Below are 11,308 nucleotides of genomic sequence, written 5' to 3' on the forward strand. Positions count from 1 at the left end.
TCCCATGTTTCGATAGTATGGACCTACCTTATAACTCATCCTACATCTGAGAATTAAGCTTGTTTATTCTAATTATAATTTTAGAATAGTGTCGAAGTAATTCTTCCTTAAAATTTAATCTGTACTATAATCAGTAAATGTGTTTCCTAAAAAATTATGTCGCATATATCTTTTAAGTACTTCTTTCCACTAACTAATTGGAGGTTAAAATTAATTAAATTAACCACAAAACTTAAACAAAGTAGTTTCATTTGGAAAGTTATATTATATTTAAATATTTGGGAACCACATTTATAGTCATTTAGTGTAAGTTGAAATATAAGGATGAAATTGATTCGGAACAGTTCTACCATTAAAGTTATTATAACTCATCTCGACATTTCTTTGCTCTGTCAATTTGTTGACACTGTGGATTCAAACGAATAGAATTATAACAAAAAATATAACTGAACCACAATTTGATGTAATATTAGTACAATATAAGATCAAATCAAATTTACTTGAAAGAAGACAACGTGATTAAGAATTAGGTTTAATTGAATTAACCATAACTCTTGCCTATAATTGGACAGGCTAACATACATCATAAGGTGACGTAATCTTAGCAACATAAATGTTATTTTCTCTTATTTGACTAACAATCTTCCTTCGTTGCTACTGAAACATGAAAGATTGCAAAATATCACTCAATACAACACTAACTCCAAAATGTTCGTTTAATTTTGTAAGTACTAATTAATTAAAATTTTATTTATGTGTATATACATCAGGCAAGTTACTTGTTTTCAATTTCATCCCCCACGTCTCTTAGTAGCAAAATATATTTCTGCATTGAAGTATAAAGTTAATGAAAACAATTTCTATTCACATGTTAATTATCTGTCAGATTCACAGACAGTATTCCTTTGATGGAAAATAAATGTCGTCGAGACATCTACAACTGATTTGATTTCAGTGACTCGTAATCGGAACCTTCGGACAGTAGGTTCCTATTATTGTAACTGTTTAAATATGTCACCTTTTTAAATCAAAAAATAATTCACGTAGTTGATTCTTTAAGCAAGAATTAGTGAGCGGCAAATTTCAACTAGGTACTGAATTTCTCTCTTTCACGTTTGGTTGGATTATCACCCTCAAACAACACTAAGATACCAATCTTTCTAATTTTGTTAATTTTATGTCAAAATTTATTTAGATTCCTCATGTCTAGATGACAAGTTCAAATAATGACAACACAATTTATAAACAAAATCAAATCACAATTTTATGTGTAAAAATTTGCAATCTTTGTTGAGTTGAAATTTATAATTAATAGCTCATTTGTAATTTTGATGAAATTTTCATCTACTTTAGTGCATGTATATTTTAAGTGTCTCCACGTTTCCTTGAGAGCTCGTAACCGCTACGCACGTTTTGACAACTTGCTGACAAATTAGACTACTTGGGCATGTTGGGGTATTTTCATTCTAATTGGTTGCTAATCTTATAATCGCGATTATAGGAACCTGGGATCATTTTAAGTAGTATTTTTCTAAAAAAACTACTTTACCGTGCAATAAGGTATAACATAACTGAAAAGAAAGATAAACATTCAAGAGGTGACACACAATTTACTTGGTTTATCTATATGCTATATGCAGAATCTTAACATCTACTACATGTCTGATCGGTATTCTAAATAAATGATTTTCCAAGTAAATTGCGTCTCAATTCTTGACTCTGTTATAGCGTAAGCTTAATTTTCAAGAATAAGATATTTTTTCGCATTGTAAATTAAATTATATCAGCAGAATGCTACACAGTTAACTGTGACAGGAAAATAGCTCCTCGATTATTATTATAGGATCCTGTGTTCAGAATATCTCGACAATTTAGAAGAACAACTTTGTGTACTTGGTAAGGCCATTATAAAATCGTCCAACAAGCAAAATCTCCAACATCAGTTGACAGTTAGTTGTCAAAACACACGTACAGAACCAGAGTTCTCAAAAACTTATTCTCTCGTTTTAAGAAATTGTTAATAAATAATTTAATTATTTACTCCAAATAGTATTATTCAAGTCTTAACCGTTAATTTAAACCACACACATTTTCCATTTAAATTTGATCCACTGATGTTAATCATCAAATTTGACTTTCCTTAGAAATTATGTGTTATTTCTTATGAATTACATCTGAAATAAATTAATGGCGCGTATGTTGTTGTTGATTTTTTGAATGGTGAGACACCTACTGTTCTAAAGTTTCACAGCATCTCTTGAATGTTGAAATTGTTAATATTTTAAATTAAGTTTTGGGAACAGTTGTAAATTACAGATGCTAGGTTACAACAAGTGTTCTATTGTTTTTTAAATTTGGATTCCCTTAGATACAGAATTTATTGCAGTTAATCAAGGCGGAATATTGTAACAATTACATTAATAACGAAATATATCTATTTTAGAGCTCTGATTTCAAATAGTGTTAATTAATCATGAAATTCTCGGAAGTCAAGCCACATGAAAATTTCCCGTGGGCTTTTATTTTGCTGTATCAAAATATTACCAATTATATTTAAAGTTCACTTAAATAAAGTTAGGAGATAAGATATATTAACAAAACACCAAACTGTAAAAAAAAAATCCCGATTTGTATATATATCAAAAGTTAACCAAAGTTATACAATATTACAGAGTACAGAGAGTATTTAGTGTAAAATATCGTGTTATATAAACCGCCCCTTTGGTTGACTGAATCAACGCACTACAACGCCGTATAATCAAATTGAGACATCCCTAATTAAAAATCGCTCCGTTATTTTCCTTCTTTCAAAAAAATCTTTGGTCACTGTTTTTCATTCTCTTCTACAATATGATTTATTCAATCAATATTTGAAGATAATTTTTGCAATACCCTCAAAAATTATTTCTTTTTACAGAATGCAAATTTAAATAAAGTATCTAAGAAGTCCATCTACATCCCAACGCATATGGAGAGTTACTACCACGATTTTAACATATTTTTAAAGCAAGTATGGAGCATACAGGTAAAGCAAGTAAATTGTGTCTCACTTCTTGAATGTCTATAAGAGCATAAACTTTCATTTCAATTTTGATATACCTTATTACAGATGTTTTAGAAGAATACTGCTTAATAGGATACAAGGCTCCGCGATGTTTGATTGTATATAAATACTTCTTTCCATGATCGGTATCGCGATTATATGATAACCGAATAAGCAGAACGAAAATACTACAACTTTGGTTCTCGATGATGTTGTCAGTGTTTTGCCAAAACATGCCTACTCCCAAGAAAATATGGAAACACTAAAAATATATATGCACTAAAGTAGATGAAAGTTTTAACAAAACTGCAACAGATAAATCTATTAATTATAAATTTCAACCCAACAAAGATTTCAAATCTTTATTTCCCCAGAAAATTGTGAAATAGAAATCACTATTTCATGATTTGGTTTATAAATTGTGTTAACATTATTTGAACTTGTCATCCAGACATGAAGAATCTAAATAATTTACGACATAAAATTATCAAATATGGAAAGATTGGTATATTAGTGTTGTTTGATCTTACCAAACTGTTATTTTTAGGGAATAGTTTTGGCTAAATTCATTATTTATATTTACAGGAATTCCCAACTAAACACAGAATAAGGCTCCACGAGTGAGTGTGTGATTGAGTGACATTTTGCAAACAAGTATCAATAGCAACGAATTGTTTGTCAAAAAATAATATAACATGTCAAATTACGTTTCTTTATGGCATATGTCAGAACTATGTAGTAATTTATAAAAAAGTTGTCTTCTCTCAAGCATATTTGATTTGATTCTTACATTGTATTAATATAACACCCAATTGTGGTTCAGTTATATCTTTTCTTATAATTCGTTTTAATCCACTGTCTCAGCAAATTGACAGAGCAAAGGAATATCGTGATGATTTTTCAATTTGTTATAATATTTTTGATGGTAGAACTGTTTCGAATCAATCTCATCCTTGTATTTCAACCTACAGTGGATGACCATAAATGAGATTCCCAAATATTTAAATATAACATAACTTTACAAATAAAACTACTTTGTTTAACTTATGTCGATATTTTAATATTAGTTTGGTGTTATAAAATGGTTTCGACACATTGCCGATTTTTTCAACATCCAATTATTCAGTGGAAAAATATACAGATATACACAATATAATTATTTATGAATCACATTTTCCGTCATAAATTACAGATTAAAATATGAGTAAAAACTACTACGGCACAATTCTAATATTATAATTACTATAAACATGCTTAATTCTCAGATGTTATTTGAGTTGAAACGTATGCCCATACTATGGAAAACTTTCCATAAATTGAAAGTACCTTCTTTATACACAGACAGATATGTGGAACAATAGGAACATTCCTGTCCTCTGCCTTTTTGATAGAACTTTTGAAGACGGTTTCTTGGTATTGCTGTTTTCTCCTTTATTGTGACATTTTCTTGACCTTTTTTCGGATTTCTTGCATATTTTTTCATATTTCATAGCCTCAGAGAAAATAGCATGCCCTCAACCTCCGGAGATCTATCTTTCAACACTCTAATCCGGAGATTGCATGCTTGCATGATATCCAACCCTGTGAATCCGACAGATACAAGAGACCTTGTCTCTTGGCTGTCTAGACCTCTGCGTCTCTTTTGAACATCTTTTCTTTACTATGTAGCGATTGTTACGTACCTCTTTAGTTTTCCCTTCTATTTTCCTAAACCTTTATGGTTAACTACTCTTAGGTCATGATTTTCGGATCATTGCCCGGAGAGGTGTTTTTAGTCGGTAAAGTCCGGCACTACGCCTTGTAGATTTCCCCCTCTTTGCTCCAATAAAAAAATAATCATAATTTATTCTGAAAACAAATCAATGTGTTATTTTATGAAGCCTTATTCTGTGTTTAGTTGGGAATTCCTGTAAATATAAATAATGAATTTAGCCAAAACTATTCCCTAAAAATAACAGTTTGGTAAGATCGGTTTCATTTCTAGCACTACTGTACATAAGTATTTCTGCTAATTACAATTCTCAATGAGGAAGAACCTCATTAATAAAGAGAGAATATTTAACTATTAATTTTGAATTGAAGCGTAGGAGCAACTTCAGAAAGATGTGTTTCTTATGAAATAAAAGTCTGAACTGATTAGAGTTTTGTTTTAAACAAATAAAGAAAACATTTTGGGCTACTTGATTTTATGAAAAATATTGTAATATGTTTATATATAACGAAATTCAAATGTCTACAAGTGAATAATGCATAGAAATTCAAACAAAATGGTCCTGTGGCATAGACAACTAGAGTACCTACATTATAAAGGCGTACAGGATTTGTACAGAAAGCGACTGGTACACGGTAATAAATTGGATAATGATAAATTACCCATGTGGTGTGACAATGTCAACGAGGTAAGCAAGCAAGGAAACCCTTTACTGATAGAGAAGGAAGAAGTAAGCAGTTACTGAATATTGTTCATTCAGATATCTGCGGACCAATGCGAGTCAGATTCAGCGGTGGATCAACATATCTTCTTACATTAATAGACGAATATAATAGGTGGTGCCAGGTTTTTTCCTTAAGTCAAAGAGAGAAGTTTTTGAAAAATTTAAGGAGTACAAAAGTACTGTCGAAAATCAAACTGGTAATGAAATTAAAAGAGAATTAGCTGAGAAATTGAAGATCAAAGATTGCTAGGTTTTTCTTTAGAATAGAAATTAACCAAAGTAAGAAAGGAGTAACACAAACAAAAAAAATATATTTCAGAGAAATTCAGAATGTAAGATTGCAATCCAATTAAAACACTGTATGACTGCCACTCAAAATTTAACAGAGATTTAAAACCATTCAAAGACCCCACACGATACAGAGAATTAATTGGTACTCTAATGTACCCTAAGGTAACCGATCAAAACTGAGGCTTTACAATAACTAGCTGTGTCGTTGGATGTGGTACCGCTTTCCTTTCTGAAAATAGAACCTGGATTTGGGCCTCCTTTTCCTTTTCTTATTTCTCGGCTCTTGTCTTTTAATAGGAACTTTAATAGGGTCACTAAATGAAAACGAAAATATCACTACCAACACTTTTCCGTACTTGCTACCGAAACTTGGTTAAATGACGATCGTTACCTCTGCCATTGATAACAACAGAAAAGTTTCTTATTGTTAGCGACTTTTGTCAATTGTTCAAAGTGTGGGTAGCAACCAGGGAATATTGTTGAAAATTACAATTTTTTTTTGAGTTGTTCGTCCTTCTTTTGTCTGAATTTAGTTATAATAGTTACCATAATCGAAAGAGAAGAGTTGTTAATTTGGCTTGTAACCTCGGTTACTAAACCAATAAACTATGTGTAGGGTCCGGAAAAAACTCAATGAACCCCAAAAGTCTGCTGACGTTTCCAGGTACCCGATTTCCTTAGGAATAAAATTTTGGAACCAGAAGGTGAGATACAGAGAGTGAAAGAGTGCTTACACAGCTTTGTCGTCTAAGCTAGGGATACTATCGGTAAACTCTGATGGTACCCCTACTCCTAACGCTAATCCCAAATCTTTGTCCCAACTAGCCACCCCTACTCCTGCAAAGTCTCCCAGCTCCAAAACTCAGAAAACTTCTTGGAACTCGGTCACCCCCAAGGAGGTGATGTCGAAATTGTGTAACTACGACGCACCCCACCATTTATGGTTCAGTGTTGAAATTTATGTATATTGAATTGTATTAAAGTATTTTAGACCAAGTGCCCTAAGAATTAGAAGAGCCTTCTCATAGAAAATAAACTCCTTGTTATTAAAGTAATTATTTAACGTTTCTAATTGAATGGAATTATTTGGTAGCGCTAATGGCTAGACGTCTCAGTCTCAGTTTCGGCTCGTATTTTTTGACAACTCACTGACAATCTTGGCAACTGATCTTTGTGTAATTTTGTTTTGATTGGTGTCCGATCCTATAATGCTCTTTGGCGAATTACAGAAAGAGGATATTTCAGTCTGCCAAAATGTGCGGAAAATGGGATCACATAAATATTAATCAACGAGCTGACCCAGCTTACAAAATCCGATAATATGCATTCCTCAGTTAATTTAATGCTGTCTTGTTAACCAAAAGTAGTTTACCTGAAGCATTCTTCTCAATTTACAGCGCAATGTAGCTTAGGCTATTATAAAGAATGAAAAATTATAACACAACTTAAAACAAATAATGTTTCATTTTTTCTTGGGAATCCAATTGTGACTGATGCGATGACCTGTAGGAGTGTACTGAAACTACACATAAACTGTTAAAATTGTAATTTGAATTGTGCGCCTGTAGACAGTTAAGTTGTAATTTTAACACTAAATTCTTAAATATAAGTTTTTCTCCTGAAATAATAAATTGTTTTAAGAAAAATTAACAGGTTATGGAGCCAGAAAAGCCCAGGGAAGCCCAGAATGGCTTACTTACTGAGAAAAGTAATGAAGTTAACCTAAAACGTCAATACGACAATTGAAAAGTGTTTTCTCGTAACATCTGGAATAAGGGTTCTTAAATTGTCAGCAAACAATCAATTGGCATTAATTGAAAAGTTAACCGGCCGAGATAATTACGTAACGTGGCGATATGCTCTAAAAACATACCTACAGCAAGAGGAGTTGTGGAACTGCATAGACCCCACCACATGTGTCATTGTGGACACAAAACGAGACACAAAGGCAAAAACTAAGATAAATTTACTAGTTGTCTAAATAAATTACGTGCACATGCAAGAGAGTAGTACTGCAAAAGAAGTATGGGATACGTTTTCATAAGTATTTGATGACTCTTTGTTGACACGCTGTGATGGGCTGCTGCGTGATCTCTATAATACTTCACTTACTGTATGTCAAAACGTAGAGAAATATGTGAGCAAAATTATGTGTACTGCTCACAAGCTCAGAAACATCGGTTTCGCAGTTGACGATGAATGGCTAGTTACATTGCTACTCTCCGGTCTACCAGAGTCCTCCTATCAACCTATGATTATTGCTATTGAAAGCTCCGGCATGAAGATAACTTCAATTTCTGTGAAATCAAAACTATCACAAGATGTTAAACAACCTGAAAGTGACTCAACAGTATTCTCAGTCAACAATACCAACCACAAGAAACAAAGTAAGTAAGGGTGCTACACTTGTAATAAGTAAGGTCATAAAAGTCCTCAAATGCAAATCCAGGACCAAGGATCATCAATAAAAGAAGAAATGGAAGAAACAAATCAAATTTACTTGAAAGAAGACAACTTTTTTCTAAATTACATATTTCGAATAAGGTTCAATTGGACATTGGATGTTTTGTTTATATTTTAAGGTCTGGCATATGTCACAAGGAATCGTAATCTTAGCAACATAAATGTTATTTTCTTTTATTTGATAAACAAATTTCCTTCGTTGCTATTGAAACTTGAAAGTTCGTAAAATGTCACTCAGTCCAACACCCACTCCCAAATGTTCGTTTAGTTTTGTAATTACTAATTAATTAAAATTTTATTTATGTGTATATACATCTAGTTATCCTGTTTTCAATATCATCCCTCACGTCGTCCGTATCACATATTCAAACTAAATTATAATAGTTGGAACTTCTCTTAGCAGCAACCTATTCTAATGGAAATATAAAGTTAACAAAGTTAACAAAAACAATTTCTTTACACATGTTAATTATCTATCAGAATCACAGACAGTTTTTGTATGTCGACGATAGATCTGCAACTAATTTGATTTCCGTGACTTTCAGGAACAGTAATCGACATCTCCACATCAAGTTGCCATTATTGTCATTGTTTAAATATTCCTAACGAGTTCCTAAGGAGTCCGCACGTTTTGACAACTCTGGGAATTTTGACAGCTAATGTGAGAGTATTTCGTTCTGCTTAATTGCTGTACTTATAATCGCGATACCGATTATGGAAAGAGGTTATTTTATACGTCAAAACATCGCAGAACCTGGGATCCTACAGCAGTATTTGTGTAAAAAGCTACTTTAATGTGTGGGCAAACGCATCAAGATATGCTCCAGCTTTTCTTTTACATTTACCCAAAGTCATTTTAGCTTGAGCCGAACCAACTTTTCTAGAAAAACTACCGCCCAGTCTATTACTCATTTTTAAATTTCAAACACATTATATTAAAATCTTTTATCTAAAGTATAACTTGCGAATATGGTGTTGATTAATTGTTTTATAAAAACTAATCACTTTAGATTACAATCGTTATGATTATTTACAGTGGAAAAATTACTTGTCAAATCCAGCCCATTTAATTTAGCAAACAATAAACCATGGCAGATTCTATGAAATGCCTTTTAAATGCCTGTATAAACAGCATCAACCTGTAAATGATTATCAAGAGCACCAACTGTCGAGAGGTTATAAATAAGAAGGTTGGTCGCAGAAGATTTACATTTGCAAAATTCATGTTGACTCTTATTTATAATATTTTGGAACTATGGCATATTTATTTTGGAAATGATTTTTTTGGACAATCTTGGTAAACAACAAGTAAACTATCTCCATCCTTTAAGGTAGGTATAACAAATGATTTTTTACGTACGTTAGGAAATAAAGTAGATTTTAAAATCATATTAAATTTCATTGTTAGAGGCTTTGTTAATGAGAATCCACAATTCGTTCAATACTGTAGAAGGAATATCATAAGGACCTATATTACTAGATAAATCAAGACTTCTGAGTTCATTGAAAACATCAATCTGGACAAAATTATAATTACGTTTTGAATATAAACAAAAATATTAGATTTGTGTCTGCATTGAAGGCTAAAAAGTGAAACAAACAGCTAACGAAGTGTAAATACTTATTTCTTTTGTTGTTTTTGTCTTTTCAATGACGAAATTGTAAGAAGTTATCAAATAATTGTTCAAGATCAGTTTTGAAATCAAATGATATTTTGTACATATTCAGGTTTCAACAGCAATGAAGGCGAAATTTTATATATTTTCTTTGATAAGATAATAATAAAACTTAAACATCTTTTTTAGCTGCTTTTTTTCAATATTGTTAAACTTATAAATTCACATCACATAATTAGGACCTTCCTACTTTCCGCATATTTTGGCAAATTGAAATAACCTCTCTCAGTAATTCGCCAAAGAGCATTATATTATTGGACACCAAACGAAACGAAATTACACAAAGATCAGTTGCCAAGATTGTCAATGAGATGTCAAAAAATATTAACCGAAACTGAGATCTGAGACGGCTAATCATTAGCGCTGTTTTCTCCCAAACCAATTTAAAAGTTTCTTCTCTATGAGAAGTCTCTTCCAATTCTTAGTGTACTTGGTCTAAAATACTTTAATACAATTCCATATACATAAATTTGAACACTGAACCATAACTGGTGCATTGTAGTTAGACAATTTCGACATCACCTCCTTGGGGGTGACCGAGTTCCTGAGTTTTGGAGCTGGAAGACTTTGCAGGAGTGGGGGTGGCTGGTTGGGATAAAGATTTGGGATTAGCGTTAACAACTCTTCTCTTTCGATTATGGTAACTATTATAACTAAATTCAGACAGAAGAAGGACGAACAACTCAAACAAAAATTGTTACTATCAACAATATTCCCTGGTTGCACTTTGAACAATTGACAAAGGTCGCTAACAATAAGAGACCTTTCTGTCGTTACCAATGGCAGCGGTAACAATCGTCATTTATCCAAATTTGAGTAGCAACTACGGGAAAGTGTTTGTTAAGGAATGAAATTGCACATTGATATTTGGAACCCTCTATATAGATGTCCTAACGCAAGCGTCATGCTACGCAGGGTTTTTAGTTCTTAGTTTTTAGTCTTTGACGTTTCTAGCACACTTTGTAATAATATAATAAACGATCTTGTAACATCGACTATTATTCTCATCACACTCACACCTCAGTTTTCAAAAGTGTTTGTAGTGATATTTTTGTTTTTATTTAGTGTCCCTTTTTGTCTGAATTTAGTTAGTTACCAAATTCAGACAAATGAAAAATTTGTTTACTTGTCTGGTAACCTTGGTTACCAATTCAAGAAACAACTGAATTAAATTTTTGTTTTCGTACTATAAACAGTTTAATAACCGAATTAGCGATAATGAAATGGGAAAACAACAAGTGTGCCTGCAAAAGTCGAGTGGTTCCGAATCCTATTGAAACCGGATGGCACATCGCCAGTTCCGTTCTACAAGAAGTTCCTACTAAGAGACAAAAACCTTGAAAGATGGAAAGGAAAAGGCGGTTCAAATCCAGGTTCTATTGGCAGAAAGAAAGGTCAAC

The sequence above is a fragment of the Aethina tumida genome, chromosome 1 (assembly GCF_024364675.1).
Source record: "Aethina tumida isolate Nest 87 chromosome 1, icAetTumi1.1, whole genome shotgun sequence".
In the NCBI taxonomy this organism is placed as follows: domain Eukaryota; kingdom Metazoa; phylum Arthropoda; class Insecta; order Coleoptera; family Nitidulidae; genus Aethina; species Aethina tumida.